The 19,941-nt window shown below is 53.3% G+C and overlaps 1 protein-coding gene across 3 annotated transcripts in view; it reads right to left on the reverse strand.

Moving 5' to 3' along the window:
- Window positions 1-17,454: 17,454 nt before the first annotated feature.
- The window catches only part of LOC148056859 (exocyst complex component 3-like protein), a 41,515-nt gene continuing 39,028 nt past the window's right edge, over window positions 17,455-19,941 (reverse strand). For all 3 annotated transcript variants that reach the window (XM_087747791.1, XM_087747788.1, XM_087747790.1), the window contains one exon: window positions 17,455-19,616. The gene's annotated coding sequence lies outside the window, so the exon portion shown is untranslated. The remainder of the gene's footprint in view (window positions 19,617-19,941) is intronic.

Consider the following 19,941-nt stretch of genomic DNA (forward strand, 5'->3'; position numbering starts at 1 on the left):
AACCGTCGCCAAAGGTAACATGAGCACCATCAGTGACACACGAGACGTTGTTGAGGTTCAGACCATCTGACTTTCCTGTGTTTCCGTGTGGTCAACAGTTCTTAATGCACTTTCATTTCTCTTGGGAAAAAAACAAGCAGAGAATGGATTATTTCCTTCTTGCTATATAGTACCAAGCATGACAAGAAATGGTGTGGTATTTCCACAACCTTAGGCAGAGGTTTCCTTTCCCAGCCAGGATTTCTTTGTCACTCTGTAAAGCTTCGGTGCTGTCAGCCACAACTGTGCTGCACACAGAAGCCAGTCTGAGGCCAAGATGCTTTCAAGGGTGGAGTGTCATGCAGCAGTGTCTGCTGAGGCAAAATTTAGCTAAGCAGTGGCAGAAACCTGGAGGAGGGAGCACCCTGCCCTGCCCACAGGAACCACAGCCCTGCAGATACACCTTCACCAGTCTGTAAGCGACCAGTCCCACAAACAGTATCTTGTCCTAAAGTCAACCCTGCCTTCAGCTACAGCTCCCAGAAAACAGAGGCCCTTCTTGAGCTGCTTGGCCAGAGCTCTATCCTAGCCCTGATTTTAGCTGCCGTCTGCCCAGATCAAGGCATTTTCTTTATGGCAGAGGAGTGTGTTGCTCAGCATGTGTCTGCTCTCCTGTTGTCGTCTGTGCTTCACCCAGCTGAATTCAAGTAATGTCATTAATGAGGGTCACTAAGCATCACTTATCATCTCTTATAGCCAGACCAAAATGTCTAAATGCTGCACATTATGCAGATCAGTTGAGGGGGGAGCAGGAAGGAGAGGGAGATGACTGCAGAATAAGAGTGTTTACATGCACTGCACAATGCTGGAGCCACGGGACACAAGTGCCCCTGACTTACATCAAGCCAGAAATATGCTGAGCTGTGTCTGCTGGGGCCCCAGGGACGCCACTCCCAGCGGGCACTGATCCTGCTCCAGCAGTTCTGCTGGCCACCAGACGATGGAGTTGTCATCAGCCACCTCCATCCCCACCCAGCCCTGACGGATGCTGTTATCTCACTTACCTCTGACAGCAACCCACCTAAGCCAGGAGGGAAAGGAAACCTAGGGATGAGCTGCGTTTGTGCAGTGTGGGGAGCTGGTCATGGGGAGCTCAGAGTGCATCTTGCCAAGGTCTGGGGCGAAGATCGTGGCCTTGCTGCAAGAAGATGACGTGCGCACCAAGCTGCCTCCTGAAGCCACGTGTCAGGGACACATGACATCGGTCTCAGAGGGGACCTGGTAGCTCTGGAAAGCAGATTGGTCTTTCTCACTTACCATATGGAGGAGACAGGTAATTCATCAGCAGTGTGCAACCTTTTGAAGTCCCCGATGTGGCTGCTCCACTGTGAAGAGGAGGAAACCTTTGAGGTCTTAGCCCGGGTAGCAACTGCACCTTTGGCTAAAAACTGCTCCTCCCAAGAGCTACCTAGAGAGATCATCGTGGGCAAACAGAGCACAGAGGTGCGCCGGGAGCCCATGGCAGCTGAGCATCCATCAGACCAGCAGCTGGGCAAGTGCTGTCTTCAGCCTCCCTCCAGCCTCCGCCATGGGACCATGGGCGCTGTGTTTACCCTGCACAGAAGTAAGACAGATGGCGATTTCATCAGCCCAGGAATGCACATGCTCTACGAGTCCTTGGTCTCATGTTTCCTCTGCCCTCTGCTCTCTCACTTTTCTGTCCTGTCCAACACACGCTTTAGCCTGTAGCTTTTTGGGGAAGAGGCTATCATGTGTGAGGCTGGCTTGGTGCCTAGCCAGACCTGCTTTACAAATATAAGTGGAGCTGTCAAGCATCTCCAGCAGCACAGCAGAGCAGCATGCACAGATTTCACTGTGCCTCAGTCCAGCTGACACAGCCACAGTGTGCGTCCACCAGGTCAGCCCACATCAAGCAAAAAATGAGGGCATCAGGCATTATTTTTATTGGCTTTCCTCCACGCAGTTGAATTGTGCTTGCTTCGCCTTGGGTTTGTTTGCTTTAATTTATCTCTCATTACAGGAAAGCATTGGAAAGAGAACTTTGAGCAATGTCAAATCTCATTAAGTTAATGGCTGGGAGAAATCAAACCCAAACAGCCTGCATACTTCAATCAAAAACCTGTAAGTTGAGTTAATATCATGGAGTCCATATTGCTACACCTATACTTAGTTTTAACCACACAAGTGACTTTGAGTCCTGTGTTTCTGCATAGATTTAAGCATGTAGATAAGCCAGATAGGACTGGGCTTAAAGGCCTTTACTAAGGCATGCTTTCTGCTTTATATCACCAGTACAACGCACTTGCCTGCTCCCATTGAAACATGCTTCAGTTCACAATGTGAATGGAATTGAGCCAAGCCAAAAAATTCTTAAATAAGGGGACTGCACTTTTTTCAGGGCAGATGCATAGCAATAACCCTGCAGAAATCACATTATGCTCCGACTGACTCGAACCACACTGCTGTTTCACTGGGGCAAGAGGCATTTGGCCTTGTTCCTCCTTGGAACAGCCATCTACTTAGATGGCCCCTTGTGTCCAGGATCACAGCCCAGTGCTGAGCATTTATTCTCTCTGTACACCAGGGAAAAGAGCTGTGCTGCATTTTACAGACCAGGAGAAGAAACACAGATATGACCTGCCCTTTGACACATGTTGTGAGCTTGCAGTAGGACCCTGACTTGAACCCAGGCACCCTTCAGCCACCAGACCAGCTTAGATTTTCAATCAAGCTAAGGCAGTGAGTTTGGAAATGGAGAAGAGCCTCCCACCATCCTCCCTTCTGACATCTATTATGCAATACTGATGGCACTGCGACACAAAAGGCACCAGCTAGAAGATGCAAGCTATGGCTTGGGAAGCCCTTGCATTGCATGCTGCTGGGGCCTGGATGTGGCAGAGAGCATCGCTGGGGGCATGCCTGGGTCTTGCATTCCTTCCCCAGCCACCACTAATGGCTGCTTTTTGTTTGCAATGGCGGTTTGCTTTTTTCTTTAACTATCGCAAAGCTTATGTGGCAAGGATAGCAGTGTGCATGAGGAATGGACACCCCATGAATAATATAAACCAGTTTAATCACACACTACGTGGATGGTTTCAGTTGTATTGGACCATAGTCATTCCAGGATTTCCATCAGATGATGCTGTTACCATATATTGCCACTGTCCCTGTTCACCTTCTGTCCTCCCAACACCTCTGTCGTCATCTGTGACCAGATGCATGGTGGGGTCTGCATGCGAAATGGAGAATCAACCTGAAAGAGTTCCTGCTCCAGCATGGTTAACTACATCCCACCGCCCTTGCAGAAGGACCTAGATATAATGTTTTCCTTCTACAGTTGCTGCCCTACATCCCCCTGCTGCATGCCTGAGGGCTCCCGAAGAGCCAGTCTTCACCCTTAAAAACAGTCATATCTGGGGAATAACAGAAACAACGGACACATGAACCAGAGAGTGTGAACAGCTTGCGGTCTCTCATTATGGCAATGAGCCCGTAGCTTTGCCACAACAACTTACTTCCCCTGTACATTCCCTGTGTTACTGTCACTGACTGCTCAGTGGATAACTCTGAGTTTCCCTATTTGTTGCCTCAACCCATTTAACGTTTTTCACTTCTTCTTTATCTGAAAGCCTCAGACCTCAAGCAAAGCCAGTGAACTAACATCACAGGATTTAACAGCAAGTTTTCTGTTTTCCCTGGCTGCAGCTGTTCACATTGAGCCAGAATGGCTGCGACACCCCCCCTGCTGCCGGACGCAAGCTGAACCTGCAACGCAATGAACATGGGTTAATTGGCCACATGCACCAGGAAACACACTCAATCTGTCTGTGCTGGGAAAGGACCAGGGTGTGGAAGGCCATTAGGTATTGAAACACTGTCTTTTTCCTTCAAAAGGTTAGCTCCAGCCAGCTACTATGTTTTGGGGCAGAATTTTCTTCCTGGAGCATTTTGGTGTATTCCAGCAAAGGGTCGGTTTGGCTGAGGGCTGGGTATCACAGCCTTACAGGTTTTACTTCATTTGTAAATTATCTTTTGCAGACTGGAACATGCAAGTTTTTAACTACCGCACAAAAAGGAAGGGAGAGAGAAAAGTCATTGTGTCCTCGGCCAAGGAGAATGCATCAGCCAAGTCAGGCTGGGCAACATGCAGAGGGAATAACCCAAACTGCAGCCTGTGCCCCAGGGCAGCTGCCCACCTCCACACCTGCCTGGACCCCCAGGACCCACCTGAAGAAACTCTACAGCTTTGGGGCAATTTTGTTTCCAGGGGCTCCTGGAAATCTGACAATTTAAGTCACTTTCCTGGATCCAAAGCTGTCTGCATCTTCCTCTGGAGGGCCTCCCTTGAGCCCATGGGCTTTGCACTGCTGTAAGCCAGTGGCAATCAGAAGCCAGCCCCACCTGGGGCACACTGGGAGAGGACGACTGTCACATGAACAGCTTCCCCAAATGTGTGCACTCCTTCCCACTCACAACTGGGTCATTTCCCCATCACAACTACAATGACTGTTTTTACCAGTAAGTAAACCCAGAAAAGCATTTGAGTTTTTTCTGTAGTCTCCATCTCTGTGTCTCTGCTACAGACACCCCTCCTGCCTGCCACAATGCCTCCCTCAGATATTGATCTTCCAGTTAAAAAAAAAACATCTCCCAAGAAGGTCTGCAAGCTAGGGCCCCCTCTCTGGGCTTCCAGCTTTAGCTTCAAATCCTGTTTGTTTGAAACTGAGTGAGCAACCTTCGGGGTTATCAGAAGGAAGGAGGAAAGTCATCATCATGGGTGCAGCGGACTCTCCTCACAGGCTGTCCTCCAGACCGCAGCTGAGACATCTCTGTTGTAAGGCAGCAGCCTCACCACCATGTCCCCATCTGCCTCTCTGTGGTTCTTATGAAACAAAAGTCAAAACCCTGGGGACAACAAGAAGGGACCCATGCACCCTGAGATACAAAGCTCAGATGTAACGTGGGGATGGAGAAAGGAGGCGTGTGACACACTCACAGACACGTGTAAAAGCTTTAGGAAACCTGGCAGATAGGTCTCTGTTTGCAGCAGATTCACATGGGAAGGATGTGCTGCATCAATCAATGCAAAACTGTTGGGTGGGCCTTGGAGAAGCACGAAGCAGCTGCACCCACTTTGCACCGTGGCCCCATGCCCAGGAAGGGCTCCTCACTGGGGCTGGGGAGGGCAGGCTCCCTCCGGCACAGGGTCTGTGTGGCTGCAAGCCCAGACCCTGCGGCAAGGACAGCCCTTGGGTGCTGCCAAATAACCAAATAACACCCACAGAGCCTGGCCCCCTTCCGTCGGGTGACACCGGCACCTGACAGGAGCCTTTGTCACCTTTCTCATGGTGATGCACTGGGGAAGAGCCAGCCCTGCTTGGCAAGGAGAAATGGCACCTCACAAGCCCACTGGTGTTCTTGGAGGAGGTGAGCAAGGGAGTGCAGAGGAGATGTGGCTGCTGTAACCTAATGAGGTTTCCAAAAGGCATTTGACAAGCTGTTGCCAAAGGCTCTGAGAGAAAATGGGAAGCAATAGGATGAGCGAGAAGGTCCTCACAGGGGCAAGTAACAGAGCAGAGATGGGAAATAAGGAGCAATTTTCATATTGGAGGGGTGTCTTTCCATCCAGGGTTGTGCTGTGGTCTCTGCAGGAACCTGGGCAGGGGTGGACAGGCAGGTGACCCTGTCATTTGTGAATGATACCAAATTGCTTATGGCAGTAAAAGTGACCTTATGAGGCTGAGCAAGCAGGTGTTCAAGTGGCAGAGGAGATCTGTGCAAAGGGATGCAAAATCCTTGTTTTGCATAGAAAACAGGGGAGCCAAATGAGACCCTGGGCAGACAGTGCTATGGAAATGTCACCTAATGCAAGGAAGTGAGCAGAAATCTCAAACTGAATGCTAAGAGTTACTAAGAGAAGAAAAAGTGAACAGATCAGGAACAAGAAATTGTGCCATAACGCAAACTCATGGCAGCCCCAGCTCAAGGACTGTGCACAGTCTGGGTCCCTCCATCTCAAAGATGTGCCAACAGAACTGCAGAAGGTCCAGAGCAGAGGCGTGGGGTTAGCAGAGTCATGGCAGAGCTTCTGGGTGTGCAGGACAGGATCCTCCAGGCTGGAAATGGGACAACTGAGGACGGAGGTCTGCAAAATAATGGAGGACTAGAAAGGGTGGAAAGAGGAAAACCGTCTCTTCCTACACAAGAGGTATCAGTTGAAGGTAGTAGGTGCAAGACCCAAAACCAGAAAACTGAAGCTTTTTTCATGCAGGGTGTAATTAGGCTGCAGCAGCTCCTGCTGCAGGATGCTGTGGTTGCTAAAAGCTAAGCTGTATGCAGAAAGCAGCCAGACAGGGACGGAGAGGGGGCAAGAGGAACAAAATAACTTCGAAGACTCAAATACAGACATCACTCTGGCTTGGAAAATGTGTAAGCTGCAAATTGCTGGTGTCTGGGAGAGTACATGGGGGTGCTTCATGCTTCTCCCATCCCTTCTGCTTTTCCTGGGCATCTATTCTGGCCACTGTCAGGGAGCAGACGCTGTGCTGGAGAGATGTTTGGCTTGACCCACACAGCTTCCTGCACCCGCTCCCACACTCCCCAGCTGTTTGAGGCTTGTGGATTGTGACATTTTGCTCCATACTATCTGAATTTTGTGTTTATTTTAATAATTTTGATGTAGTGCCCAGAGGTTCAGGAGATGCAGTGAGTGCCTCTATGAAAGGTCACCCTCAGACTCTGCCAAACCTCAGCCGCACTCATTTTCAAGCTCAAAAGCAATCTGGGAAGTCAAACTGGTAAATCAGTCTTCTCACAGTTCCTCCCAAAAAGTATCTTCTGTGCACTTTCTTCTTGTCACCCAGCAGAAAAACAAAACAAGGCTGATACTATGTTAAATATAGAAAATGTCTTTACAAGAGAGGAACTGCACTTATAAATTCAAGCCAACTTTAGCTCACCAAAAACTCCCAAATCTTTTCACTGTGGAGTTCTGGTTTCATGGGAGCCTGGAGCCCTGCCTCCCATCCCTGTGTGCAGCTAGGACATGTGTTTATGCTCCAGTCATGTCAACAAGAACAAACATCCCGAGCAAGCACCACTTCTTGGTTCGATGCCCAGAGAAAGCAGAGCCTTGTGGGAAATTCCACCCTTGCCACAGGCTCTTGGGAGGCCTTGCTTCCCAGGAAGTAGCACAAAAATGTAGGTCCTCGATGCCAACAAGCTTCAGACTGGGAAGGACCAGTGGCACAAGGAAATTCACGTACTTGACTCTGCTCTTATCTTGGCTGTCCCATCTTGTCCCATGTGGTGAAAAAAACAGACTGCTGACTTCGAGGAGATGCACACCTCTCTAGTCTACTCTTAATTATGTTTTCGCTCTCTTTGTTTGCTCTTTCTCTTAGTACAATAGGTCAACATTTAAAAATTACAGAAGGATAAGAGTGTTCTTCACCCCGGCTCTCCGTTCCATCAACCTCCCTGTTACACCATGCTTGGGAAAACAACCCTTCAGACAAAGACCACAGAGCATTCACCTCCTATTTCTTTTCAGGTGGGTAAGAAGTAGTGATCCATTACATATAAGCACTCAGACAAGCTGTAAGTAAGCTTGGCCTGGCCACAGGGCTCACAGGATGATGGCACTGCTGGGCTTCCAGCCCACCTTCCCATTCAAAGCAGGACCATTGCCAATACTAGCTCGGGTCAGCCCATGGTTTTGCCTAGCTAAGTGTTGAAAACCTCTAAGTGGAGAGTCCACCACCTCTCTGGGCTGCATCACCCCCTAGGGAAGAAGTTTTTCCCTGATGTAGAACCTAAACTTTCCAAACCACAACCTGTACCCTTTTCCCCTTGGTGTATCACCTGCTACTACTGAGAAGAGTTTGACTCTGTCACTATCAAATTGTCCTTTATCTTCCTCTTTGCCAGGTTAAGCAAGCCCAGCTTCTGCAACCTCTGTTCATCAGCCACATGGTCTAGAACCCTCAGCTGGACCTTCTCACTGACAACATGTCCATTACTGGGGCAACTCTCTCCTGCATGTGTTTTCAGATGTGGAGGACTTTGGTGGAGATCATTGTGGCCAACAACTGTGGTTTTCCAAAACTAGTAGCTGTCAGAGGACAGGCTGCTGCCCCTGTCTCCAAGCCCCCTGACTTCAGCTCCCAGCACAGCCCTGGGGACATGCTGGAGGTGTCAGCCCAGGCTCAAGGATGGCCTTTGCTGTTGGCGTCTAGTGTCAACACCTGGGTAGTGCAGCAGTGCTGCCCTGCCTATGCTGGCAGCCTGGCAGCCCTGGGGGAACCTGGCCAGCAGAGAAACTTGTCCCCAGCCCTCACCTATGGGAAGAGGGAAGTACCCAGCTGCATCCTAGCTGAGGTGAAAGGGGACTTTCATCAATGCTGAAACCATAGGAGTCCAGCACTGTGCAAAACATTTGAGGCTAACATAAGCATCTCCGCATTTATGAAAATGGAAATCAGATGGTGTCTAAGTGAAACCAGAGTGCTGTTCCTTCGGGGCAGCGCTCTGTCATTTCTCTGCGGATGGAGGAGCTACTTCTCTGGGAAGAGCATGGCTTTTCCAATGAAATGACTCAAGCCATGCTCTGCCTTCATTGGTAGTTACAGTCTTGCTTTGACACAGTGCTTAAAGCATGCAGAAATACAGGCTTATGTCATGCCTGGCAGCCTTGACTGTTTCCAGAGGCCTGGGGGCACATCTGATTTCCCAGAATCGCTGCTTTTCCTGCATCCTTCCAGCTGCGCCAGCCCTTAAATACAACCCCAGCGCTCTGCTGGGATAGGAGAGGGATAGTCCTAAACACACTCCTTAACCCCGGAGGGTTTGGCAGCTCAACCTCTGCTGAAGACTAGGACACATGCGAGCTAGACACCAGCCTGGGTTTATCTGCACAGCCTTGCAGCAACACAGGACAGACAAACCCCCTGCACCTTTCTACTGCTGGGATACTCATGACAAAACGTGGCAGGACAGGTAGCAGCAGTGCTGCAGTTTTACAATGGGAACTGAGGCAGCGTTGCTGTCTCGCAGCTCTTCCCAGGGCCATGCACCCACGTGCTGAGGTCTCCCCAAGCATCCTGCAGCCTTTTCAGCCCAAAGCTCAGCTGCAGAGGAGATTTGTCTGGAGTTCATCCACTTAGGGTAGCTCCCATTCCCAGAACAGCCCTGTGCTGCCCCAGAGGCTAGCAGCATCAGAGGCACCCATGTGCGTGAGGCAGTCTGGCTGCCCCCAGCCTCTGGGCTGTCCTCCTTCTCAGACCTTTTATACCCCCCCAGCCTGCTACTTTGGAGAGACCCCCTTTTCCTTCGAGGGCCCCGCCGCCCTCCTCCTGTCCTTCCAGAAAGGCTCGACCGAGCCATACCTGTGGGCTGCCATGCTTCAATCCCAGGGATGCCTCTCGTGAGCCTAAGCCTCCATAGATGCCTTGGAAAGTGCTCCTCACTCCTGAACTGAGTATGCAGGGCTCAGCACCACTTTCCTGATCCTCTTCTTCATGGGGTGGGAGACGGGATCTGGCGCAGGGCAGAGGAAGGTAGGCACCAGGGATGGGGAGACCAGAGAGACACCAATTCTCAGGACAGGAGGAGCTGGAAAAATGAAGACGGTGGGGGCAGGTTGCAGCAGACACAGATGCAACAGGAGAGACCCCAGGGCAGGTCGGTCTAGGGGGAAAGTGGAATTTAGAGAAGCAGGCAGCTCCTCAGGAAATAATATTTAAAGCACGAAGAAATCTCCCAGTGCAGAAAGAGGATGTGCAGCGTGATGGGAATTCAGCTGAATCGTGAATTCCTTAATCCCCTGAAGTTTAAGAACAAATTACAGAAAGAAAACAAGTTCTTCAAATTCCAGGATATTCATGTAAAACTGTGGCACAAACATCTGGGGAGCAACTGGAAAGTGCAGATGCTGGTACCAAGGGATAAGAAGCACCAGGGGAACACAACTGTAAGTGCTCGGAGGTGCATCTGCTCCAGCAGCAGCCTTGGCTTAAGCAGCCTCTGTCACCCCCCATCACCGCTGCCCCTCCTCAGCCCCCCACAGCCGCACTAGCGCCGGGCGGGGGGGACATGCAGTGGGGGCTGCTTACGCCAACGACGTTGCCAAAAAATAAATGAAATAAGATAATGCTAACAAACTGTGCGTCCAACTGCAGCCTAAATAAACTGGAGGCTTCCAGAGGCGGATTTCATCCCCCTACCTTGTCCCAGCACAGTGTGTTTGGAAAATTGGCCAAAGCCATCTCCCAGCCATCCACCACGATGGCCAAGAGGGAGGTGGCTCCCTGGGCAAGGTCAAGCAGTGCTGATCTTAAAAGAGGGGGAGGAATAAGCCCTGGGGTTATTTCCTGGAAAAATATTGGTAGAATTAAAGAGCTTTAAGCATGAGAATGATACCAAGGCAATACACCAAGACTGTTCTAATCAAATTTGTTCTGCATAAATGTACTTGCTTTCCCTCCATGGCAGAAGTTTCCCCTCCCTGAGAGCAGAGCAGCTGCAGATGTTGGGACTCTTGACTTTAGTAAGGTTTTTGACACCGTCTCAAGTACTATTTGTGTAAATAAGCAAGCTAGGGACCGTGGTCCCTGCCGATGCCAAGCACTGCCCCTGACAATGGCAGCAGGGATGAGGCAGCGGAGCAGAAGCGGGGTGTCACTGCTGGCTGTGGCTTGGAGCAGGTCTGGGAATCATGGCACATCTCTCCTGGCATACAGACCTCGGGCTGGGGGTCTGCTCTTGCAAAGCTCCTGGGAGGCAGACACAAAACTGGCTGGAGGTTCATGATCAGAGCAGAGCTGCATGGAGTGTTGAGTGTGAGTCCACAGGAGTCTGGTCTGAGCCAGCCTCATTAATGATTTGGATGATGAAACGCAGAGGATGCTCACGAGAGCTTCAGGGACTGCAAGTGTGGTGGCCAGGGATAGGGGACAGGATCTGATCTTGCAGTTATCTAGAAAAAAAAAAAAAATCTATAGGATGCAATTCAACCAGAACAAGAAGAGCATATGGCAATGACACAGAAGTAAACAACTGCACAAACACAGGGAGAAATTGCCTGTTCGGTAATAGCTCTGCAAAAACCCGAATGCTCTGGAGTAATGAAGGGTCATGAATGGGCTGTGTCAACACATTGCTGTGAAAAAGGAAACCTCTAGCTGGGACTTGCAAAAAGGAATGACACCTGGGCCACACGGAAAGAAACTCCCCTGCTCCAGCTGTCATTGTCAGAGCTCGGCTACTGTACAGAGTCCACTCTTGGCACTCCAGAGTCCAAAAGAAAAGAGAGAGAATGACTGACAGTCCAGAAACGTGATGTCTGAGTAAGCACTGAAGGAAATAACATAGCTTAATTTGGGAAAGATGGCGGGGCTAGACAAGATGTTGGCAGGTAAAAAATGCTTCTAGAAAGAAATGCAATAGGAGGAAGGAAAGGAGGGGATGGGAAGGGATGGGAAGGCAAGGCAAGACAAGGCAAGGCAAGGCAAGGTTAGACTGTCTTCAGGGAAATTCAGCTCCACGCTGGCTTTGATCCCAAGCCCTGGTTGCGTGATGGCAGCTCTTCCCCAATCACTCTTGGGAAATCACTCTCTCAAGGCTTCCTCGTATATTGTGAATGCACAAGGTTTGCTGGCAGCTCCACAGTCTGCTGGGGCTCTGGTTTTTGACCAGACAAAAGGGGAAACGGTGCCAGAGCTCTGCCCCTCGAGCCCCCGCCTGCCCCACAGGACATGGGCACTTGGCTCCTGCAGTCACTGTCACCTCTCCTCCCTCCCCACAAGTGTCTGATGTGCAGAGACATTTCCCACTGTGCCCACACAGTAATCCCAGCCCCTGTGGCTATCAGGCGGTCTGGACAAAAACATCTCTGTCGTGACTATTTTTAATTATGATCTCAGCCTGAGCTCCACCTGCCTGGGCCTGTTTTGTTTAAGAAGAAGCCAAGAAGGAGCTGCTGACAGGGTTGGTTACCAATGACCATGCGGGACATAAAACAGAGCAGGAAGCTCCCTGTTACCTTCCCACCGGCCAGGGACAGCCTCTATAAAGAAACCACCACAGGTTTGGGCTTCAACTTAGTGCACCCTGTTTCTCATGGTGTTTCTCCCTTTGCAGCACAGACTCCTGCTACGGGACCTCCCCAGGACTGAAGCACCAGCAGCAAGTGCTGTGCACTGGGCACAGGGCTGAGCCGCGGTCAAGAGACAGCCAGGACAGCCGCAGCCCCGGGATGAGCAAACCCCGCTGCGGCAGGGGAGCTTGGCTGCAGGGCTTTCCCCAGGGAAGGGAAGGAACAGGCTCCAGCTGGGAAGTCTCTGGGATCAGGTGGGATTTGGCCACAGGGCAGGGCCAGGATGGGGACGGACCTGGCACAGCGCTTTTGCCATGGCTCAGGTCCCAGGGAGGAAAGAGAAGCGAGCTGGTGGGGATTTTACAGGAGACATAAGTGTAAGCATGACGGGAGAAGGAAGCACACACGCAATGGCCCCTCTGCCACGGCGCAGAGCTGCTCCCAGTGCTGAGCCCTGCTCCGCGCTACCCTGGCAGCAGAGAGCGGGGTGAGCCTGCCGGCGAGGGGCTCTGCGGCCCCCCCAGGGCTGGGGGACTGGGGAGCCCACCCCAGGGCCCGCACCGGGTGTTTGGGCAGGACCCAAGTCTGTCTCAGACTTGCAGCGCTCCAAACAGCAGGCGGATTTGCCCCTGCGAGTGAGTCCAGCTCTGCTCTCCTGCGTTTTTAAGCTGGAAGATGGTGGGACTGGCCTCAAGAAGAACAGATACCAGTTAGCAATGGGGCGAGAGTCAGCCTGGCACTGGGCACGAAGGAGGAACCCCCACACCCACCGCGCCTGCTGTCCCCTGCACGCAGGGACAGGTCCCCCCAGCGAAGGGCAGGCAGGGAAGCGGCCGCAGGCCCCCAGCATCCCCCCGGGGTGCCGGGCATCCCTCCCACGCCGCCCTCCACGGGGCACAGCCCCGCAGCCGGGCCCGGGGGACCCAGCCCACGCACGGCCGCCGCCCCGCCGGCCCCACGCGTGGGCCCTGCCCCGCCGCGGCGCGCTGCTGCGGGCCTTCCCGCAGGTTTTACCCCCATCTAGCGGCGGGTCCCAGCCTCACACGGGCGCCCCACCAGCAAAGGAAAAAGGCATCCGGGGGGGGGACCGCAGCTTGGCTTCAGGCTGGGCAACGAGACCTCCTCGCTTTTGGGGGGAGGAGGTGACTACACGCAGGGCTGTGGCTGGGGTCTGCCCGAGAGCAGCCCCTCTGCCAGGGGCCTGCTGGCGCGGGGTTAAGGAAGGGGTAAAACCAGACCTTATTAACAGCTGAAATTAATTTAAGGGAGGGGAGGCTGCAGCCCCCCCGGCCCAGGGTCGCACCTTGGCAGGGGGAGGTCTCTGTCTTTGCAGTTCCCTGCGTGCTGCTGCTCTGAAGGAGAACCAGCAGAGCCCATCACCTGTGTGTCTGGGCAGCCAGCCTGGGGCCGCATCCCTGGCACCTGGACAAGCTGCAAAAGACGGTTCATCATGAAAGGGTCATGAAACACAGTAACGATGAGGCCCCTGCGGCCATCACCACCTGAGTCGTTGGCTGAGCCGGCCCCAGCGGAGGCTGTGCATTACCAGTGCACGCTCAGGGGTACAAACCGGCAGGGAGGTCAGGAGAGGTCCAGCTACCCGACCAGCAACTGCCCGAGTCGTCTCTCCAGACAGGCAGGTCACAGCGCGGAGGAGAGGGGTCACGATCGCCACATCTGGGGATCGGCCCTTTCCTGTCCCCCCACCCTGCGCATGACCGAGCTGCAGGCGAGTGCTGCAGTTGTGGCTGCGTCCTGCCCATCGCAGTGTGTGCCTTGGCCTCGGGCCCAGCACCATCGTCATCTCCACAGCAGCCCCCAGCCTCCCCGGCTCCACGGACAGACCATCTCCAAACCAGCCCCTGCCTGGAGCCACAGCAGGGGGACCTGAGGGTGCAAGGAGCAGCTCAGACGCGGGGGGGCAAGGGTGCCCTGGGATGGCCGCAGCCCAGAGCTACACGCACAGATGGGTGCTGCCACCCACTCCAGGCCGCTCCTGTTATGTTGTCACCAGTGCAGCAAGGGTGAGGCCACTGACAGATGTGGCAGGACTGCAAAATGCAGGCTTGAGCAACACCAAAGCTTTCTCCACGCTGGCCTTTGCATGGGTGCTTCACAGCAGGCAGAGCACAGCCCTCAGCCCGGGGCACAGAAGTGCTCCTCCCTCCACAGGGCTTTAATGCAGAGCTCGTGTTTAGAAAAGCCAGCGGCCACCCCAGCTCCTTTCTGGGCTGCAACACCTCAGCGTTGGCTCATCCTTGCCCTGGCCAGACCCAGCTCTCCCTCCCAACTTTGGTTCATGCTGGATGAGACCCCAGCAGACACTCACAGATCCTGGCCAGTGGCAAGCAAAATTGGCCACAGACCACAGGGCAGCATCAGCAGGAGCCACAGCTAGTGTCTGGGAATGGAGATTCAAATCTTTCCCAGCACTGGGCAGTCTGGGAGGAATAAAATGACATCATTTGGCATAGCACAAGCCGGTTTTGTTAGGCACAAAAGATCAGTGTGGAGAAGTTCAGAGGGTACCATCCAATGAAGGAAAAAAAATCTGATACTCATCTGTGAACTAAGATTTGCTTTACATTTTTCCAAAATCCTGCAAGGATGTATAACAAACTACTCCAGACAGTCTGCTCTTGCAACAGCCATTGCAAATACTTTGTCCCAGCCCTGAAACACAGGGGTTTTCCCAGCAGCTGTTCTAAACCCAGCCCACTTATTTTAACTGCTGGCAGCCTGGCATTCCTTTTAGAACAGCCTGTCTGGGCAATATGCAATGGCCCCGCACAGGCTGCGTGACCTGGCTGCAACCAAACTGCCAGCAAGGGAACGGCTCCGTGTCTGGCGTGGGCAAGGGGGCAGCTCGGGGAGAGCGGCTGGGAACAGGCTGAAAACCGCAGGCTTTGGGATGGCAAGAGGAGACAGGAGAGTTAGGTGTGGAGCTGGCAGCTGGAGCTCGGAGAGAGGTAACTGCCCCAGAGCCCCTGAGAAGGAAAAGGGAGAGGCAAACCCATGGAGAACTATTTATTTTGGCTGTTAATTTGCTGTCACAGAAGTGGAGCCGACCCCTAGAGCCAATGCAATGGAGGTGGTGGGGAGGCACCCGAGGGTGATGGCAGGAACCCATCTTCTGGTACCAATATGGCCTTAGGTCAGATTAAGCCAACTAAAACCTCATCCTAAAGCCTTTCACTGCAGCAGGAACCCCGACTGCTATGGAGAGGGAAGAAATCAGTTCCCTGGGCCCTAGCTCTGCAGCGCTGTCTCTCAACCTCTCCTCTGTGCACTCACAAGCTTCAGCTGTTTTTATAAAGCACAGGACACATCCTGACAGTTTTGCTCATCGCTTTCTTTCACAATCTTCCCACAAAAGTGCTGGTTATTTGGCTGGCAGAAATATCTACATGCTCTGTGCATCCTGCTTTACATCAGAATTCCCGGTAAGGGGCCACTCACAGCTCATGCAATCGATATGCCACGCAGGTATCTACCCCTGTAGTACCCCATAATAATAATACAAATAATAAATATAAAAGACCCACGGCCATTTCCATGTCCCAGTGCCACTAGATGGCACCAGGGGCGTACGCTTCCCAGCCCAGGGTGTCCCCAGGGCCACTGGGGGAAACTGGGGGGGCCCAGCCCAGCCCTTGGTGCAGAGCAAGAGACCTCAGCCATGCTGGTGCCTCCTTCTCCTCCTTCGCACGGACCATGGGGTGCGGGGGTAAAGGCAGACATTTAAGCCTTAAAATCACACCTTCAGCGATGGGCTGGGGTGTGTCCCTGTGAGGGAATTACCCGTGGTGGCTTCTGCCGTGCTGCCGATCCCACGCAGGCACCCGTGGGTCGGGCATCGCTGCCCAGCAGGGTGCTGGCAGAGCCCGGGGCTGGAGACGAAAGCCTCAAAGGTACATGCAAGTTATTCCAGTTAATATGCGGATCGATGTATGAGCTTCTCAGCATCGACAGCCTCCTCTTGGGAAGGAGAAGGAAAGGGAATAAAACACAGTTTGCTGTATCATTTTGCAATCAGCAAGTGGCTTGCCCTCTCTGAGGTTTAGGGATTGACTCTTCTCGTGCACATTTTCTACGGAACAGAAGTCAGCATGTCCAAAATCCTCAGTATTACCTATTTTTTCACCATCAAGCCCTCCCTTCACTGTCACATATCCTTGGCAAAGCCACTAAGTAAACTGGGGAAGCACAGGTGGCACCGCAGCAAATGTCAGGTCTTTCCTCAGAGCTTGCAGCATAATTAAGGAGCGTCTGTTTTCCACTGTCTTCAGCATCCAGCACTGAAGGTGACCCTCGGGGACAGGAGCTCAAATGACAGGGGTGGCTGGTGAGGCTCTGCAGCACTTCAAAGTGCGCAGCCAAACCCCGGCCCCGAGCAATGTGGGGGACACAGGTGACAAATCGCCGCTCACCACACAACCTGTCGGCCCAGTGCAGAGCCAGAGAGGTGATGGATGGAGAGCAGCTCCCAAAAAAGCCAGAGCATCAGACTACGAGGAGCAGTGCGTCACTGCCTGCTGCCCACGTCCCCAGGGCTGGCATGTCCGGGTGATGGGTGAGCATGGCAGTGGCATGACCCTGGCATCAAGGGGATCCTCGTGAAACCCTGGGTGCAGAGGGAGTGGGAGAGGGTCTTTGTGCAGGGACCCTCTGGGCACTGAGCTCTGAGCGATCCTGTCCTGCTCACAGCAGTGGAGCTGCTGTGGGCGCTGCCGGACAGGAGGGCAAGTGGGAGATGCTCGTTGGGGCTCCATGGTGGCCCTGGCAGGCTGAGAGCAAAGGCAGTGCTGCCCCTGCCCACATCCTGAGGCCATGAGATAATCCTGCTGAAGGATCCCGAGTGTGATCCTGCTTCCTGGCCCTCTGCAGAGCACAGCACAAATCCCACCAGAGAGCTTTAACCTGAGCCTAGGGTGAAGGCTGGAAAGGAGGAGGCTGGGTCACTTGAGAAGGTCAGGGCACATGGCAAAGCAGACTAAAATTCCCCCCAAACAAGGGAAATCCCTCACTCCCCTTCCCCACAGCCTTCTTCCCCTCCCTGGCCACCCCAGATAGCCCCAGATAGCGACCCAGCATCCCCCCTGCCCCTGTCTCCCCTCCTGGGGAGCCACCCAGAGCCTCCCCACATACCATCTGCTCTCCCCAGGCAACTTGCAGGTGGCCGAGGACATCCCTCCCCCACCACCTGCCTCCACGCCAGGCGGCCTCTCCCCATCACCCCCCATCCCCGTCCCAGCCAACATCCCCATGCCTTCCAGCTCTGGAAAACCTTACATGTGCCACCAGCACTAAAACTCACGGATAAATTTAAGTCTTTATTTGCCCTGTCCATAAGTGGATGCTATGCACAGGATGGAGAAACTTGACACTAAGAAACCTCATTGAAAGCAGTGCTTCTCTACGCGCACACACACAGAGCAAAGGTGCTGCCCGTCCCCTGCCCACCCAGCGAGGACAGGCACCGCAGCAGCTGCAGTGGCATGGGGCTGGTCCTCAGCCATCTCAGCCGCTGGGTCGGTAGCAGCAAGGCTGGCAACCCCCACAGCTCCCAGCTGCTGCTTGTGAGCAGAATATACCCTCGTCTGACTGTGAATGTCAAATGGCAGAGATGTACGCAGCCATCCACATGTACGTGGCAGGAGCCATCCATGTGCTGTGGGATTATTTTTAGCCTGACGGTGATCGAAATGTCAGAGGAGTTTTTATTTATTTTCTCTGGAAGGCTCCTTGCTTAATATCCCCATCAACAGAGGCTGACTCTGACCCTGCTGTCGCAGTCAGGGTTCTCATCCCTTCCCGCCCTTGAAAAAAAAAGTGCAATTAGGCAGGAGGAGAGGGTGACTGGCCCAGTGTGCCCAGCAGGGCTAGCACCCTTTGGAGGGCAGGCATCCACCCAGCACCACAGCCTGACCAGCATGCACCCGGCCAGGCTGCAGCTCCCCCAGCCTCCCCACGTCCCGGGAAAGGTCTCACCGAAGCTGCAATGGACAGCTATAAAATGCAAGGGACACAGGAGCGGGGGCTTTCAAGCAGACATGCGGTCAGGAAGGGCAGGCAGGCCACAGGACACTCTGGCTGCCCTTTAACGATGTGAGGGACAGAGCGTAACGATGCTGAGGTCTCATGGTGCCCCGAATACCCACAGAGGACTCCCTGGAGATGGAGCAGCCTGTTCCTTCCTGCTTCTCTGCCACTCGCTCCACGCTCAGCGCTGTGCCAGGAGCAAAGCTTATGACAATTATAAACCTGCTCTGGCTCCTGTCAAGCTCACAGGACCCCATCTGCACGAAGGGCCCTGGGCAGACAAGCTGCCCCTGAGCTGGGACACCCACGTCCCTGGGGTGACAGCACAGCACTGCAGAGCGTGGCAGCACCCACCTGAGTCTGCGCTTTCCCAGGGTCCCAGGGCCTGACATGTCCCCCACCTCCGCACATTGATGGGTTATGCACAAATTTGCCCCTTTTCTTGTTAGGGAAGCAGATTCGAGGCGGAATGGCCGCTCAGAAAAGCACTGGCACGTCTGAGGTAGTAGAGCCTTTTTTGCTTGTTTACATGGCCAGAGAGGAGCAGTAATGGCCTATATTAACACAATGGCAAAGGAGGGCCTTGAACGCAATCCAGCTAGGAGGCTGTGACCAGTCCATAGATAACCGGGAAGAAAAGTCAGCGTTTTCCTAATAGGAACTGCCTATTTACATCTGAAAACAGCACAGACCTTGCCCGGAGGCTGGGACAAACAGCTCCTTTCACTGCCTGCTTCCCATGAGGCTTTCCCCTCCCTCTCCAAGAGGAAATTTCCAGTAACTGAGGTATAAAAATGAATGCAAGACTCTGCTCCAGAGCCAGCTGTAAAACTCATACGGGAAGAGCTCCTTGTCCCACAGCCGGCACCACAGCAGGCTGCCCCCAAAGCGGGCCACAGCCTTTGTGTGTGGGGAGCGAGGGAAGAGGCAGCTCTGTCTGCACCCCTCCTGCTGCAGGTCAGGCTTCAGGGGTGGATCCAGGCGCCCAAACCCGCAGGCACCGCCGGCACCATGGGCTAGGCAGGATTCCCTAACGGAGGGTCCTGGGTCCCTGGGGGAGGCTGCGATGCCATGGCATCTGCTAGGACACTGTGTGGTGCAGCAGTCCCTGGTTTCATGTGAGATTGCATGAAACAAGGGATGGAAACAGAGAAATTTGGTGAGGGAAAACCTTCCTCCTCCTCAACACACCACCACACCACATTGTGGGAATAACCAGCAGGACTCAGCTAAGCGGCAACCTCTAGGAAATTTTGAAGGAGTGTCTTTCTGCCATATCCCATTCGTCTTCCATCTGGACTTTGCATAGTAGATTAGGATTTGGACCACGTGGTTTTCCTGCAAAAGTGCAGGAATTGTGTCTTCCATAGCTGTCAGGCTTCTCCGTGCATCCGGCTGCACGGGTCCCTGAAGCTTTCAAGAAGCTGTGATTGCAGACACTGCCACGTGGGAGCAAGACCTCACGTTTCTCACAGCAGCCCTAAGGGAAAGCACGAAAAAAGCTGGGTAATTAAATAGCACTCATCAGAACACGTGCAAGAGTCAAACAGCAAAAACATCTTTCCTATGCACAGACTCTTGTATGAAGCTGTATCGACATTTACCTGCTGAAAATCTCCAGTTCCTGGGCTACTCTGGCTAACGCAATCCATGGGCCCACAGCCATGGGCAGCACCCTTGCTGCTGCCTGCCCACTCCAGCCAAACCTGCTCACTCTTCTTCTGGGAGGTCATTTCATGCTAACATGAAACAACCAAAGATAACACTTTTCCAAAGTTCTCCCACCTCCGCATACAGAAGGGACA

The sequence above is a fragment of the Nipponia nippon genome, unplaced genomic scaffold, assembly GCF_047370975.1.
Source record: "Nipponia nippon isolate SJK-2023a ecotype South Korea unplaced genomic scaffold, ASM4737097v1 scaffold_11, whole genome shotgun sequence".
In the NCBI taxonomy this organism is placed as follows: domain Eukaryota; kingdom Metazoa; phylum Chordata; class Aves; order Pelecaniformes; family Threskiornithidae; genus Nipponia; species Nipponia nippon.